Consider the following 12,373-nt stretch of genomic DNA (forward strand, 5'->3'; position numbering starts at 1 on the left):
GGGGCCAACAGGTTTGTAGTTTTGTTTGGTTTACACCTTTGGGTTCGGTGTGCCTAGGAACATGTGTTTGTGAGCTTGCTAACAGGTCACTGTTAATGGCAATATGTGTGCTTGTGTTATGAACAATTCTGTTCCACAGGGCGCAGCAGCAGCTTTTGAAACTGCATTCTGCATGCTGCACTTTTTTTTTTATTTGAGCTGCTACCCTAGTGAAAGAAGCACCTGTGCACAGATCCAGAGTTCTTCTTTTTTTGTGCATGGGTTGTGTTTGGCAAAATACAGTATCATCGTTAATCTTTTAGTGTCTGATTTACACAAACAACTGAGAATCAGACACTATGAATTTTAGACCTCCACATGTTGTTTGAGATTCACCAAAATCCCATGGTATACTCACAGAAAACTATTAAAACTATATGTTCCATGGCATGTGTGGCTGTAGATACACATGCTTTGCATAAGTCTGCCATCTAGTGTTGGGTCCGGAGTGTTATGAGTTCTTTTTGTTCGAATAATCTTTTTGTGTCACGAGATCGAGTGATTCCTCCTCTCGGTGATACTGCACATGGGCATTGAGTCCTTTGTTAGATTGTTTTCTCTCCGCTGACGAGCTCAGAAGTGTGTTCCTCTCGCACTGGTATTTACTCAGCTCAGTCTATTCCGAACTGTTGTCTTCCAACTTTCTTGCAGCAACAGTATTGTAATTTGATTGAGTTTTTCTATATATTTCGCAGTTGGTCCGAATGTCCGAACCAGAAGTCTGCTTACCGCCCTTCGGGGCGTCCACACCGGCCTCGGGCCTAATCTTACATGTGCTGTTAGACTATGCAGGGCTGATGGAACATACTCCATTTTGTTTTTGCCCTCGATGCCACTCGAAATTCCCCCCACATCGACCAACATCACATGTGTAATTTGTGTCTCTACCCGGACCGCAAAGAACAAACCTGTGATTCCTGCTGTTCCTATCGCTCCAAGAAGACGCTCCACGACCGAAGAGCTCGTAGGTTGGAGATGGTGTCCAAAACACCAGAGGACACTGGATATCTTCAGGGAAGAGCACATGCAGGAGGAGCTGGAACAGGAGGAGGCCTTCTCCATAGAAGATTCAGAGTCGGACGTTCAATCCAACATCAAAAGCCAGCCAGTCACCTTTGCGCAACCCATGAGTAGAACAATTCCTACTCCCAAAACAAAGATTTTAAAGAAGCCCCAGAAGCAGGACGCCGGACCGTCACTGCCTTCGGGCCATGATAGGATCTGAAAATCACCTTTAGACGCCCCGCCCTCTGGCTTCACACCGAAAACAGCCAAGACCCTCTGCAACCACTTCAGAGATGACAGCTTCGACTCTACACAAGACTTTGGCTCTGAACATTTCGGAACATAAGACTGTGCCTTCTAGAGACTCCAGTCATTCCTCCGAAGCAGTTTCACCAGTGGAGCCCATCTTAGAATAATGGACGCTTGTCAGCACCAACTACATATTCAAAAAGGAACAGGGAGAATAATTGTTTCTCCCCCTGTTCCAATCAAATGGAAGCTCACCTTTGAGGAGGCCTTGGACACTGCTCCTTCCCCTAAACTCCAGTTCGACCTCAGCCTTCTCCACCACTCTCGTCAGTGCTTCCATCTACCGCTCCACCGCCTCCCCAATTTCCTACACCATTTATTGAACCTCTGTTTTCACCACAGGGTTCACGTCTGCCTCAAGGAGATGATTTGGGTGACATGCCACAGCACATAGACCCATGGGATTCATACGACCCAGATCCCATAATGCCAAATTACCCTGACTTATATCCAGCACAGCCATCAACACCTGAGTACACAGTATTGTATCAGAAGGTCATAGCAAGGGCAGCCGCATACCACAATGTCCAGCTGCACACTGACCCTATTGAAGAGGATTTCCTCTTTGACACCCTGACGACTACACACAAAAAGAGTCAGTTTTACCCATGTTGCTAGGCATGCCAATGATATTTTTGAAGAACCCGTAAAGTCTTGGGTTATCACACCAAGAGATACAAGGCTGCACCAACAGACCCTCTATATATACGGGCTCAAATATCTCCCGACTCCATAGTCGTCATTGTAGCATGAAAACAAGCTAATAGTCAATCCACAGGAGAGACACCCTCACCTGATATGGAAAGTAAAAAAAACTTAGATGCAGCTTTAAAAAGAGTTGCTGCACAAGCTGCCAATCATTGGCATATTGCCAATTCGCAAGCACGTTTGGCACAATACGGCAGAGTCCAGTGGGACAAAATGGAGTATCTTGTCCAGTACCTCCCAGAGGAACTTCGTAAAATGGCACAAGAGATAGTTTCAGAGGGTCTAACCATCTCTAATAATTCTATTAGGTGTGCAACTGATGCCGCAGATACCACAGCATGCGGTGTTAACACTAGTTTCATTTTACATAGGCACGCTTGGTTTAGGTGTTCAGGATTCAAGCCAGAAATACAGCAGATAGTCCTCAATGTGTCATTCAAAAGGGAACACTTATTTGGCCAAGAAGTAGACAACATCAAAGAAAAACTTTAAAAAGACTCGGAGACAGCAAAGGCTATAAGGGCATTACTCACCACCATACAACATGGTCATTTTCATTGCCCACCATTTAGGTGAGGCTTCAAATCATCCTCTAACGAGCCTTCCACCTCTCAAAACAAATACGGCTGTCATTTCTACAAAAGAGGATCCTTTAGAGGATCATACAGCGGTGCAAACAACAAAGGCAGAGGAAAGCCATCCATCCCCAGAGAATCTGCCTCCACTGCATGCCAGTGACTACTTGCACCTTCCACCTCCTCACACCTCTCCAGTATGGGAAAACCCAAAACTTTCTACCCACAATGGGCCGACATCACCCCAGACCAGTGGGTTCTCTCAGTTATCCAACATGGTTACTGTCTGGAGCTCACATTCACTCTACCAAACATTTATCCTCACACTCACAAATTCTCAAAAGAACATCTTACTCCTCTCAAAGAAGAGGTGCAATCCCTTCTTCTCAAATGGGTTATAGAATCAGTCCCCTTCTCACAGCAAGGGTCAGGAGTATACTCCCTGTACTTCCTTATACCAAACAAGAACAGGTCACTCAGACTAATTCTGGATCTCAGACCACTAAATTTATACATTCTCTTAAAGCATTTTCATATAGTCACTCTCCACAGTGTCATTCCACTGTTACAACAAGGCACCTTTATGACAGCTTTAGATCTAAAGGAGCCATACTTTCATATTACCATTCATCCAGCACACCACAAATACCTCAGATTTGTTATTGCGGGGCAACATTATCAGTTCAAGGTTTTACCATTCGGGGTAATAACCGCACCCAGGGTCTTCACAAAATGTCTAGCAGTAGTTGCAGCATACCTCAGGTGTCAACACATTCATGTCTTCCCTTACTTTGACGAATGGCTCATCAGAAGCGGTACGTTCCAATACTGTCAGCGTGACACTCAGATCAGTGTAAACCTCCTTCACACTCTGGGATTCACAATCAACTTTCTCAAATCCCAACTCCAACCTTTGCAGACACATCCTTACCTAGGAGCAATAGTCAATGCTGATATAGGGTTAGCATATCCAAGTCCAACCCAAATTCAAACTTTTTAAACTTTGATTTCTTAATTACAGGAAAACCATACTTACACAGTGAGCACAATCATGCAGCTAGTATGGAGGATGGCATCTTGCATTGCCATCGTTCTTCATGCCACACTATACATGTGTTCCCTACAGCAATGTCTGTCTCACCAGTGGTTTCAGGCACACGGCCATCTCCAAGATCTAGTGTTGGGGACTGCCAGACTCACTGCTCTCTGCAATGGTGGAAACCCACCAACGTCTCCAAAGGGCGGCCCTTTCAGGACCCTGTGCCTCAGATCACTCTCACTACAGATGCATCACAGACAGGTTGGGGAGCTCACCTCAACAACCTTACAATACAAGGTCTATGGGATCCCATTTAACAAGCTTCACATGTCAAATACTAGGAGCTGCAAGCAGTTTTCCTAGCAATGAAGGCTTTTCTCCCACAACTTACCCACAAAGTGGTTCTATTTCATACAGATAACATGACAAGTGTGTATTATCTGCTGAAACGGGGTGAGGGGGGCATGTTTTCTCAGTTGTCCAATCTTGCTCAGACAATATGGAAATGGGCAATTCACCACCACATTCATTTAGTGGCAGAGTATCTCCCAGGCATGGACAACCAGATTTCAGACCGCCGCGGCAGAATGCATCAACAAGTCTACTAATTGGAACTCCACCTACAATTCCTTCATCAGTACTTTCAAAAGTGGGGAACACCCCAAATAGACCTCTTCGTCACCGAAGAAAATACAAAATGCCAAAACTTTGCATCCAGATACCCACACCCTCAGTCCAAGGGCAATGCTCTATGGATGAATTGGCCAGGGATATTTGCTTACTCTTTTCCACCTCTCCCACTCATTCCATTTCTGGTTTTCAAATTGAGACAAGCATCATTCACCATGATCCTTGTAGCTCCCACATGGGCAGGTCAAGCTTGATTCACACCACTTCTGGATCTAGCAGTAGTTTCGCACCCCAACAGGCCAGACTTTCTCACTCAAAATCAAGGACTGATCATGCATTCAGACCCCAAAACGCTCAACCTTGCGATATGGCTCCTGAGGTCACAGAGTTTGATTACTTAAATCTACCGCCAGAATGAATGGACATTTTAAAAGAAGAATGTAAACCTACATCCAGACAGTGTTATGCTGCAAAATGGAAATGTTTTGTATACTATTGCCGACCTAAACACATAGACCCACTCAAAGCCTCAGTCCAGGACATTGTTATTTGCTGCATTAAAGTATGCAAACTTAGCATACTCCTCTATTCATCTTCATTTAGCAGCTATAGCTGCTTACCTCCAAAACAGACAACACATCTCTGTATTCAGAATTCCAGTTATCAAAGCTTTCATGGAAGGTCTCAAGAGAGTACATCCACCTGGGGTACCTCTAGCACCACCCTGGGACCTTAATGTTGTCCTTACTAGGCTCACGAGTTCACCCTTTGTGCGAATGCATACATGCCCTTTACAATTTCTTTCATGGAAAGTGGCTTTTTTAGTAGCTGTTGCTTCCCTAAGATATGTAAGTGAACTCCAGGCTCTAACCTTAGAAGAACCTTTCTTCCAAATACACAGAGTTAGAGTAGTTCTCAACAAACCATGACTTCCTTCCTAAAGTAGTTTCACAATTCCATATCAACCAATCAATTGAATTACCAGTCTTTTTCCCCACAACTAGACTCGGTTGCAGAGAGAGCTCTTCACACACTAAATGTTAAAAGGGCTCTCACGTTTTATATTTACAGAACTAAATAGTTTAGGAGATCTAAGCAAAAATGTGTAGCATTTTCAATGCTTGATAAAGGCAGCCCAATATCAAAAAACGGTATAGCCAGATGGATAGTCAAATACATGCAGACTTGTTATGCTAAAGCAAAACTGCAGTGACCTGTTACCCCTAAAGCACACTCCGCTAGGAAGAAGGGTGCTTCTATAGCTTTTCTAGGTAACATCCCAATAGCAGACATATGTAAACTGCTACTTGGTCTACACCTCATACGTTCACTAAACACTATTGTATAGATGTTTTACTACACCAGCAATCTAATGTTGGCCAAGCAGTGCTCAGAACACTCTGTCAAGCAACTCCGACTCCTACAGCCTAGCCACTGCTTAGTTGGAGGGACTGCTTTACAGTCTATGCAAAGCATCTGTATCTACAGCCGTACATGCCAAAGAATGGAAAATGTTACTTACCCAGTAGACATCTGTTTGTGGCATGTAGTGCTGTAGATTCACATGTGCCCTCCCTCCTCCCTCAACGCCTGTGGCCATTGTAGTTGCATTGTCATATAAATATTGTACATATGTAAATACACTGCATGGTCGTCTCTTTCTCTTTACTCTCTATACACTCCTTACCTCACCTACTTGTGGGAAAACAATCTAACAAAGGACTCCATGCCCATGTGCAGTATCACCGAGAGGAGGAGTGTAGGAAGTTGGCTCTGTATGTGCTATTTCAAAGTAAGGAATAGCATGCACAGAGTCCAAGGGTTCCCCTTAGAGGTAAGATAGTGGCAAAAAGAGATAATACTAATGCTCTATTTTGTGGAAGTGTGGTCGAGCAGTAGGCTTATCCAAGGAGTAGTGTTAAGCATTTGTTGTACATACACACAGGCAATAAATGAGGAACACACACTCAGAGACAAATCCAGCCAATAGGTTTTGTTATAGAAAAATATATTTTCTTAGTTTATTTTAAGAACCACAGGTTCAAATTCTACATGTAATATCTCATTTGAAAGGTATTGCAGGTAAGTACTTTAGGAACTTTGAATCATTACATTAGCATGTATACTTTTCACATTAAACACAATAAGCTGTTTTAAAAGTGGACACTTAGTGCAATTTTCACAGTTCCTGGGTGAGGTAAAGTAATGTTAGTTTTAACAGGTAAGTAAGTCACTTACAGGTTTCAGTTTTGGGTCCAAGGTAGCCCACCGTTGGGGGTTCAGAGCAACCCCAAAGTTATCTCACCAGCAGCTCAGGGCCGGTCAGGTGCAAAGGTCAAAGAGGTGCCCAAACCACATAGGCTTCAATGGAGAGAAGGGGGTGCCCCGGTTCCAGTCTGCCAGCAGGTAAGTACCCGCGTCTTCGGAGGGCAGACCAGGGGGGTTTTGTAGGGCACCGGGGGGGACACAAGTTCACACAAAAAGTACACCCTCGGCGGCACTGGGGCGGCCGGGTGCAGTGTAGAAACAAGCGTCGGGTTTTCAATGTAAATCAATGAGAGACCAAGGGATCTCTTCAGCGTTGCAGGCAGGCAAGGGGGGGGGCTCCTCGGGGTAGCCACCACCTGGACAAGGGAGAGGGCTTCCTGGGGGTCACTCCTGCACAGGAGTTCCGTTCCTTTAGGTGCTGGGGGCTGCGGGTGCAGGGTTTTTTCCAGCCGTCGGGAAATGGAGTTCAGGCAGTCGCGGTCAGGGGGAGCCTCGGGATTCCCTCTGCAGGCGTCGCTGTGGGGGCTCAGGGGGACAACTTTGGTTACTCACAGTCTCGGAGTCGCCAGAGGGTCCTCCCTGAGGTGTTGGTTCTCCACCAGTCGAGTCGGGGTCGCCGGGTGCAGTGTTGCAAGTCTCACGCTTCTTGCGGGGAGTTGCAGGGGTCTTTAAATCTGCTCCTTGAAAGAAAGTTGCAGTTCTTTTGGAGCAGTGCCGCTGTCCTCGGGAGTTTCTTGTCTTTCTTGAAGCAGGGCAGTCCTCAGAGGATTCAGAGGTCGCTGGTCCCTTGGAAAGCGTCGCTGGAGCAGGTTTCTTTGGAAGGCAGGAGACAGGCCGGTAAGTCTGGGGCCAAAGCAGTTGGTGTCTTCTGTTCTTCCTCTGCAGGGGTTTTTCAGCTCAGCAGTCTTCTTCTTCTTGTAGTTTCAGGAATCTAAATTCTTAGGTTCAGGGGAGCCCTTAAATACTAAATTTAAGGGCGTGTTTAGGTCTGGGGGGTTAGTAGCCAATGGCTACTAGCCCTGAGGGTGGGTACACCCTCTTTGTGCCTCCTCCCAAGGGGAGGGGGGTCACATCCCTAATCCTATTGGGGAATCCTCCATCTGCAAGATGGAGGATTTCTAAAAGTTAGAGTCACTTCAGCTCAGGACACCTTAGGGGCTGTCCTGACTGGCCAGTGACTCCTCCTTGTTATTCTCATTATTTTCTCCGGCCTTGCCGCCAAAAGTGGGGGCCGTGGCCGGAGGGGGCGGGCAACTCCACTAGCTGGAGTGTCCTGCGGTGCTGGCACAAAGGGGTGAGCCTTTGAGGCTCACCGCCAGGTGTGACAGCTCCTGCCTGGGGGAGGTGTTAGCATCTCCACCCAGTGCAGGCTTTGTTACTGGCCTCAGAGTGACAAAGGCACTCTCCCCATGGGGCCAGCAACATGTCTCGGTTGTGGCAGGCTGCTGGAACCAGTCAGCCTACACAGATAGTCGGTTAAGGTTTCAGGGGGCACCTCTAAGGTGCCCTCTGGGGTATATTTTACAATAAAATGGACACTGGAGTCAGTGTGCATTTATTGTGCTGAGAAGTTTGATACCAAACTTCCCAGTTTTCAGTGTAGCCATTATGGTGCTGTGGAGTTCGTGTGAAACAGACTCCCAGACCATATACTCTTATGGCTACCCTGCACTTACAATGTCTAAGGTTTTGTTTAGACACTGTAGGGGCACAGTGCTCATGCACTGGTGCCCTCACCTATGGTATAGTGCACCCTGCCTTAGGGCTGTAAGGCCTGCTAGAGGGGTGACTTACCTATACCTGCATAGGCAGTGAGAGGCTGGCATGGCACCCTGAGGGGAGTGCCATGTCGACTTACTCATTTTGTTCTCACCAGCACACACAAGCTGGCAAGCAGGGTGTCTGTGCTGAGTGAGGGGTCTCCAGGGTGGCATAAGACATGCTGCAGCCCTTAGAGACCTTCCTTGGCATCAGGGCCCTTGGAACCAGGGGTACCACTTACAAGGGACTTATCTGGATGCCAGGGTGCGTCAATTGTGGAATCAAAAGTACAGGTTAGGGAAAGAACACTGGTGCTGGGGCCTGGTTAGCAGGCCTCAGCACACTTTCAATTCAAAACATAGCATCAGCAAAGGCAAAAAGTCAGGGGGTAACCATGCCAAGGAGGCATTTCCTTACACAACCCCCCCCCCCAAACGAAAGAGGATGAGACTAACCTTTCCCAAGAGAGTCTTCATTTTCTAAGTGGAAGAACCTGGAAAGGCCATCTGCATTGGCATGGGCAGTCCCAGGTCTGTGTTCCACTATAAAGTCCATTCCCTGTAGGGCGATGGACCACCTCAACAGTTTTGGATTTTCACCTTTCATTTGCATCAGCCATCTGAGAGGTCTGTGGTCAGTTTGAACTAGGAAGTGAGTACCAAAGAGGTATGGTCTCAACTTCTTCAGGGACCAAACCACAGCAAAGGCCTCCCTCTCAATGGCACTCCAACGCTGGTCCCTGGGGAGTAACCTCCTGCTAATGAAAGCAACAGGCTGGTCAAGGCCATCATCATTTGTTTGGGACAAAACTGCCCCTATCCCATGTTCAGAGGCATCTGTTTGCACAATGAATTGCTTGGAGTAATCTGGAGCTTTTAGAACTGGTGCTGTGCACATAGCTTGTTTCAGGGTGTCAAAGGCCTGTTGGCATTCTACAGTCCAGTTTACTTTCTTGGGCATTTTCTTGGAGGTGAGTTCTGTGAGGGCTGTCACAATGGATCCATATCCCTTCACAAACCTCCTATAGTACCCAGTCAAGCCAAGGAATGCCCTGACTTGGGTCTGGGTTTTTGGAGCTGCCCAGTCCAGAATAGTCTGGATCTTAGGCTGGAGTTGCTGAACTTGGCCTCCACCTACAAGGTGTCCCAAGTAAACCACAGTTCCCTGCCCTATCTGGCATTTGGATGCCTTGATAGAGAGGCCGGCTGATTGCAGAGCCTTCAAAACCTTCTTCAGGTGGACCAGGTGATCCTGCCAGGTGGAGCTGAAGACAGCAATATCATCAAGATAAGCTGCACTAAAGGATTCCAACCCAGCAAGGACTTGATTCACCAACCTTTGGAAGGTGGCAGGGGCATTCTTTAAACCAAAGGGCATAACAGTAAACTGATAATGCCCATCAGGTGTGGAGAATGCTGTTTTCTCTTTTGCTCCAGGTGCCATTTTGATTTGCCAGTACCCTGCTGTTAAGTCAAAGGTACTTAAGAATTTGGCAGCACCTAATTTGTCAATCAGCTCGTCCGCTCTAGGAATGGGATGGGCATCTGTCTTGGTGACAGAATTAAGACCTCTGTAGTCCACACAAAACCTCATCTCTCTCTTTCCTTCTTTGGTGTGAGGTTTGGGGACTAAGACCACTGGGCTAGCCCAGGGGCTGTCAGAGTGCTCAATTACTCCCAATTCCAGCATCTTGTGGACTTCCACCTTGATGCTTTCCTTAACTTGATCAGACTGTCTGAAGATTTTGTTTTTGACAGGCATGCTGTCTCCTGTGTCCACATCATGGGTACACAGGTGTGTCTGACCAGGGGTTAGGGAAAAGAGCTCAGCAAACTGTTGTAGGACCTTCCTACAGTCAGCTTGCTGTTGGCCAGAGAGGGTGTCTGAATAGATCACTCCATCCACTGAGCCATCTTTAGGGTCTGATGAGAGGAGATCAGGGAGAGGCTCACTCTCAGCTTCCTGCTCCTCATCTGTTACCATCAACATATTCACATCAGCCCTATCATGGAAGAGTTTTAGGCGGTTTACATGGATCACCCTCTTGGGGCTCCTGCTTGTGCCTAGGTCCACCAGGTAGGTGACCTGACTCTTCTTTTCCAGGATTGGGTAAGGGCCACTCCATCTGTCCTGAAGTGCCCTGGGAGCCACAGGCTCCAAAACCCATACTTTCTGCCCTGGTTGAAATTCAACCATTGCAGCCTTTTGGTCATACCAAAACTTCTGGAGCTGTTGGCTGGCCTCAAGGTTTTTACTTGCCATTTCCATGTACTCTGCCATTCTTGAGCGAAGGCCAAGTACATAGTCCACTATGTCTTGTTTAGGCTCATGAAGAGGTCTCTCCCAGCCTTCTTTAACAAGAGCAAGTGGTCCCCTTACAGGGTTGCCAAACAGAAGTTCAAAGGGTGAGAACCCTACTCCCTTCCGAGGCACCTCTCTGTAAGCGAAAAGCAGACATGGCAGGAGGACATCCCATCTCCTTTTGAGTTTTTCTGGGAGCCCCATGATCATGCCCTTTAATGTCTTGTTGAATCTCTCAACAAGGCCATTAGTTTGTGGATGATATGGTGTAGTGAACTTATAAGTCACTCCACACTCATTCCACATGTGTTTTAGGTATGCTGACATGAAGTTGGTACCTCTGTCAGACACCACCTCCTTAGGGAAACCCACTCTGGTAAAGATACCAATGAGGGCCTTGGCTACTGCAGGGGCAGTAGTCGACCTAAGGGGAATAGCTTCAGGATACCTAGTAGCATGATCCACTACTACTAGGATGTACATATTTCCTGAGGCTGTGGGAGGTTCAAGTGGACCCACTAAGTCCACACCCACTCTTTCAAAGGGGACCCCCACCACTGGAAGTGGAATGAGGGGGGCCTTTGGATGCCCACCTGTCTTACCACTGGCTTGACAGGTGGGGCAGGAGAGGCAAAACTCCTTAACCTTCTGGGACATATTGGGCCAGTAGAAGTGGTTGACTAACCTCTCCCACGTCTTGGTTTGTCCCAAATGCCCAGCAAGGGGAATATCATGGGCTAAGGTCAGAATAAACTCTCTGAAACTCTGAGGCACTACCACTCTCCTAGTGGCACCAGGTTTGGGATCTCTTGCCTCAGTGTACAGGAGTCCATCTTCCCAATAGACCCTATGTGTTCCATTTTTCTTGCCTTTGGACTCTTCAGCAGCTTGCTGCCTAAGGCCTTCAAGAGAGGGACAGGTTTCTTGTCCCTTACACAACTCTTCCCTTGAGGGTCCCCCTGGGCCCAAGAGCTCAACCTGATAAGGTTCCAGTTCCATAGGCTCAGTTCCCTCAGAGGGCAGAACTTCTTCCTGAGAAGAGAGGTTCTCTTTTTCTTGTTGTGTTGCAGCTGGTTTCCCAGCTGACTTTCCTTTTCTCTTGGTAGGCTGGGCCTTTCTTCCAGACTCCAGCTCTACTTTTTCACCCTGTGCCTTGCACTGTGCCCTTGTCTTGACACACACCAGTTCAGGGATACCCAGCATGGCTGCATGGGTTTTCAGTTCTACCTCAGCCCATGCTGAGGACTCCAGGTCGTTTCCAAGAAAACAGTCTACTGGGATATTTGAGGAGACCACCACCTGTTTCAGGCCATTGACCCCTCCCCACTCTAAAGTTACCATAGCCATGGGATGTACTTTAGTCTGATTGTCAGCGTTGGTGACTGGATAAGTTTGTCCAGCCAGGTATTGGCCAGGAGAAAACCAGTTTCTCTGTCACCATAGTGACACTGGCACCTGTATCCCTCAGGCCCTCTACACTTGTCCCATTAATTAAGAGCTGCTGTCTGTATTTTTGCATGTTAGGGGGCCAGGCAGCCAGTGTGGCTAAATCCACCCCACCCTCAGAGACTAATGTAGCTTCAGTGTGACACCTGATTTGCTCTGGGCACACTGTTGATCCCACTTGGAGACTGGCCATTCCAGTTTTAGCTGGATTGGAGTTAGAAGTGGTATCTTTCTTGGGACAGGCCTTGTCTCCAGTTTGGTGTCCAGACTGACTACAGCTACGACACCAGGC

The 12,373-nt window shown here is 47.3% G+C and overlaps 1 protein-coding gene across 8 annotated transcripts in view; it reads left to right on the forward strand.

The window, feature by feature from the left end:
* EEF2K (eukaryotic elongation factor 2 kinase) overlaps window positions 1-12,373 on the forward strand; it is a 199,976-nt gene that overhangs the window by 134,571 nt on the left and 53,032 nt on the right. The gene's annotated exons all lie outside the window — the stretch shown is intronic.

The sequence above is a fragment of the Pleurodeles waltl genome, chromosome 10 (assembly GCF_031143425.1).
Source record: "Pleurodeles waltl isolate 20211129_DDA chromosome 10, aPleWal1.hap1.20221129, whole genome shotgun sequence".
Classification (NCBI taxonomy): domain Eukaryota; kingdom Metazoa; phylum Chordata; class Amphibia; order Caudata; family Salamandridae; genus Pleurodeles; species Pleurodeles waltl.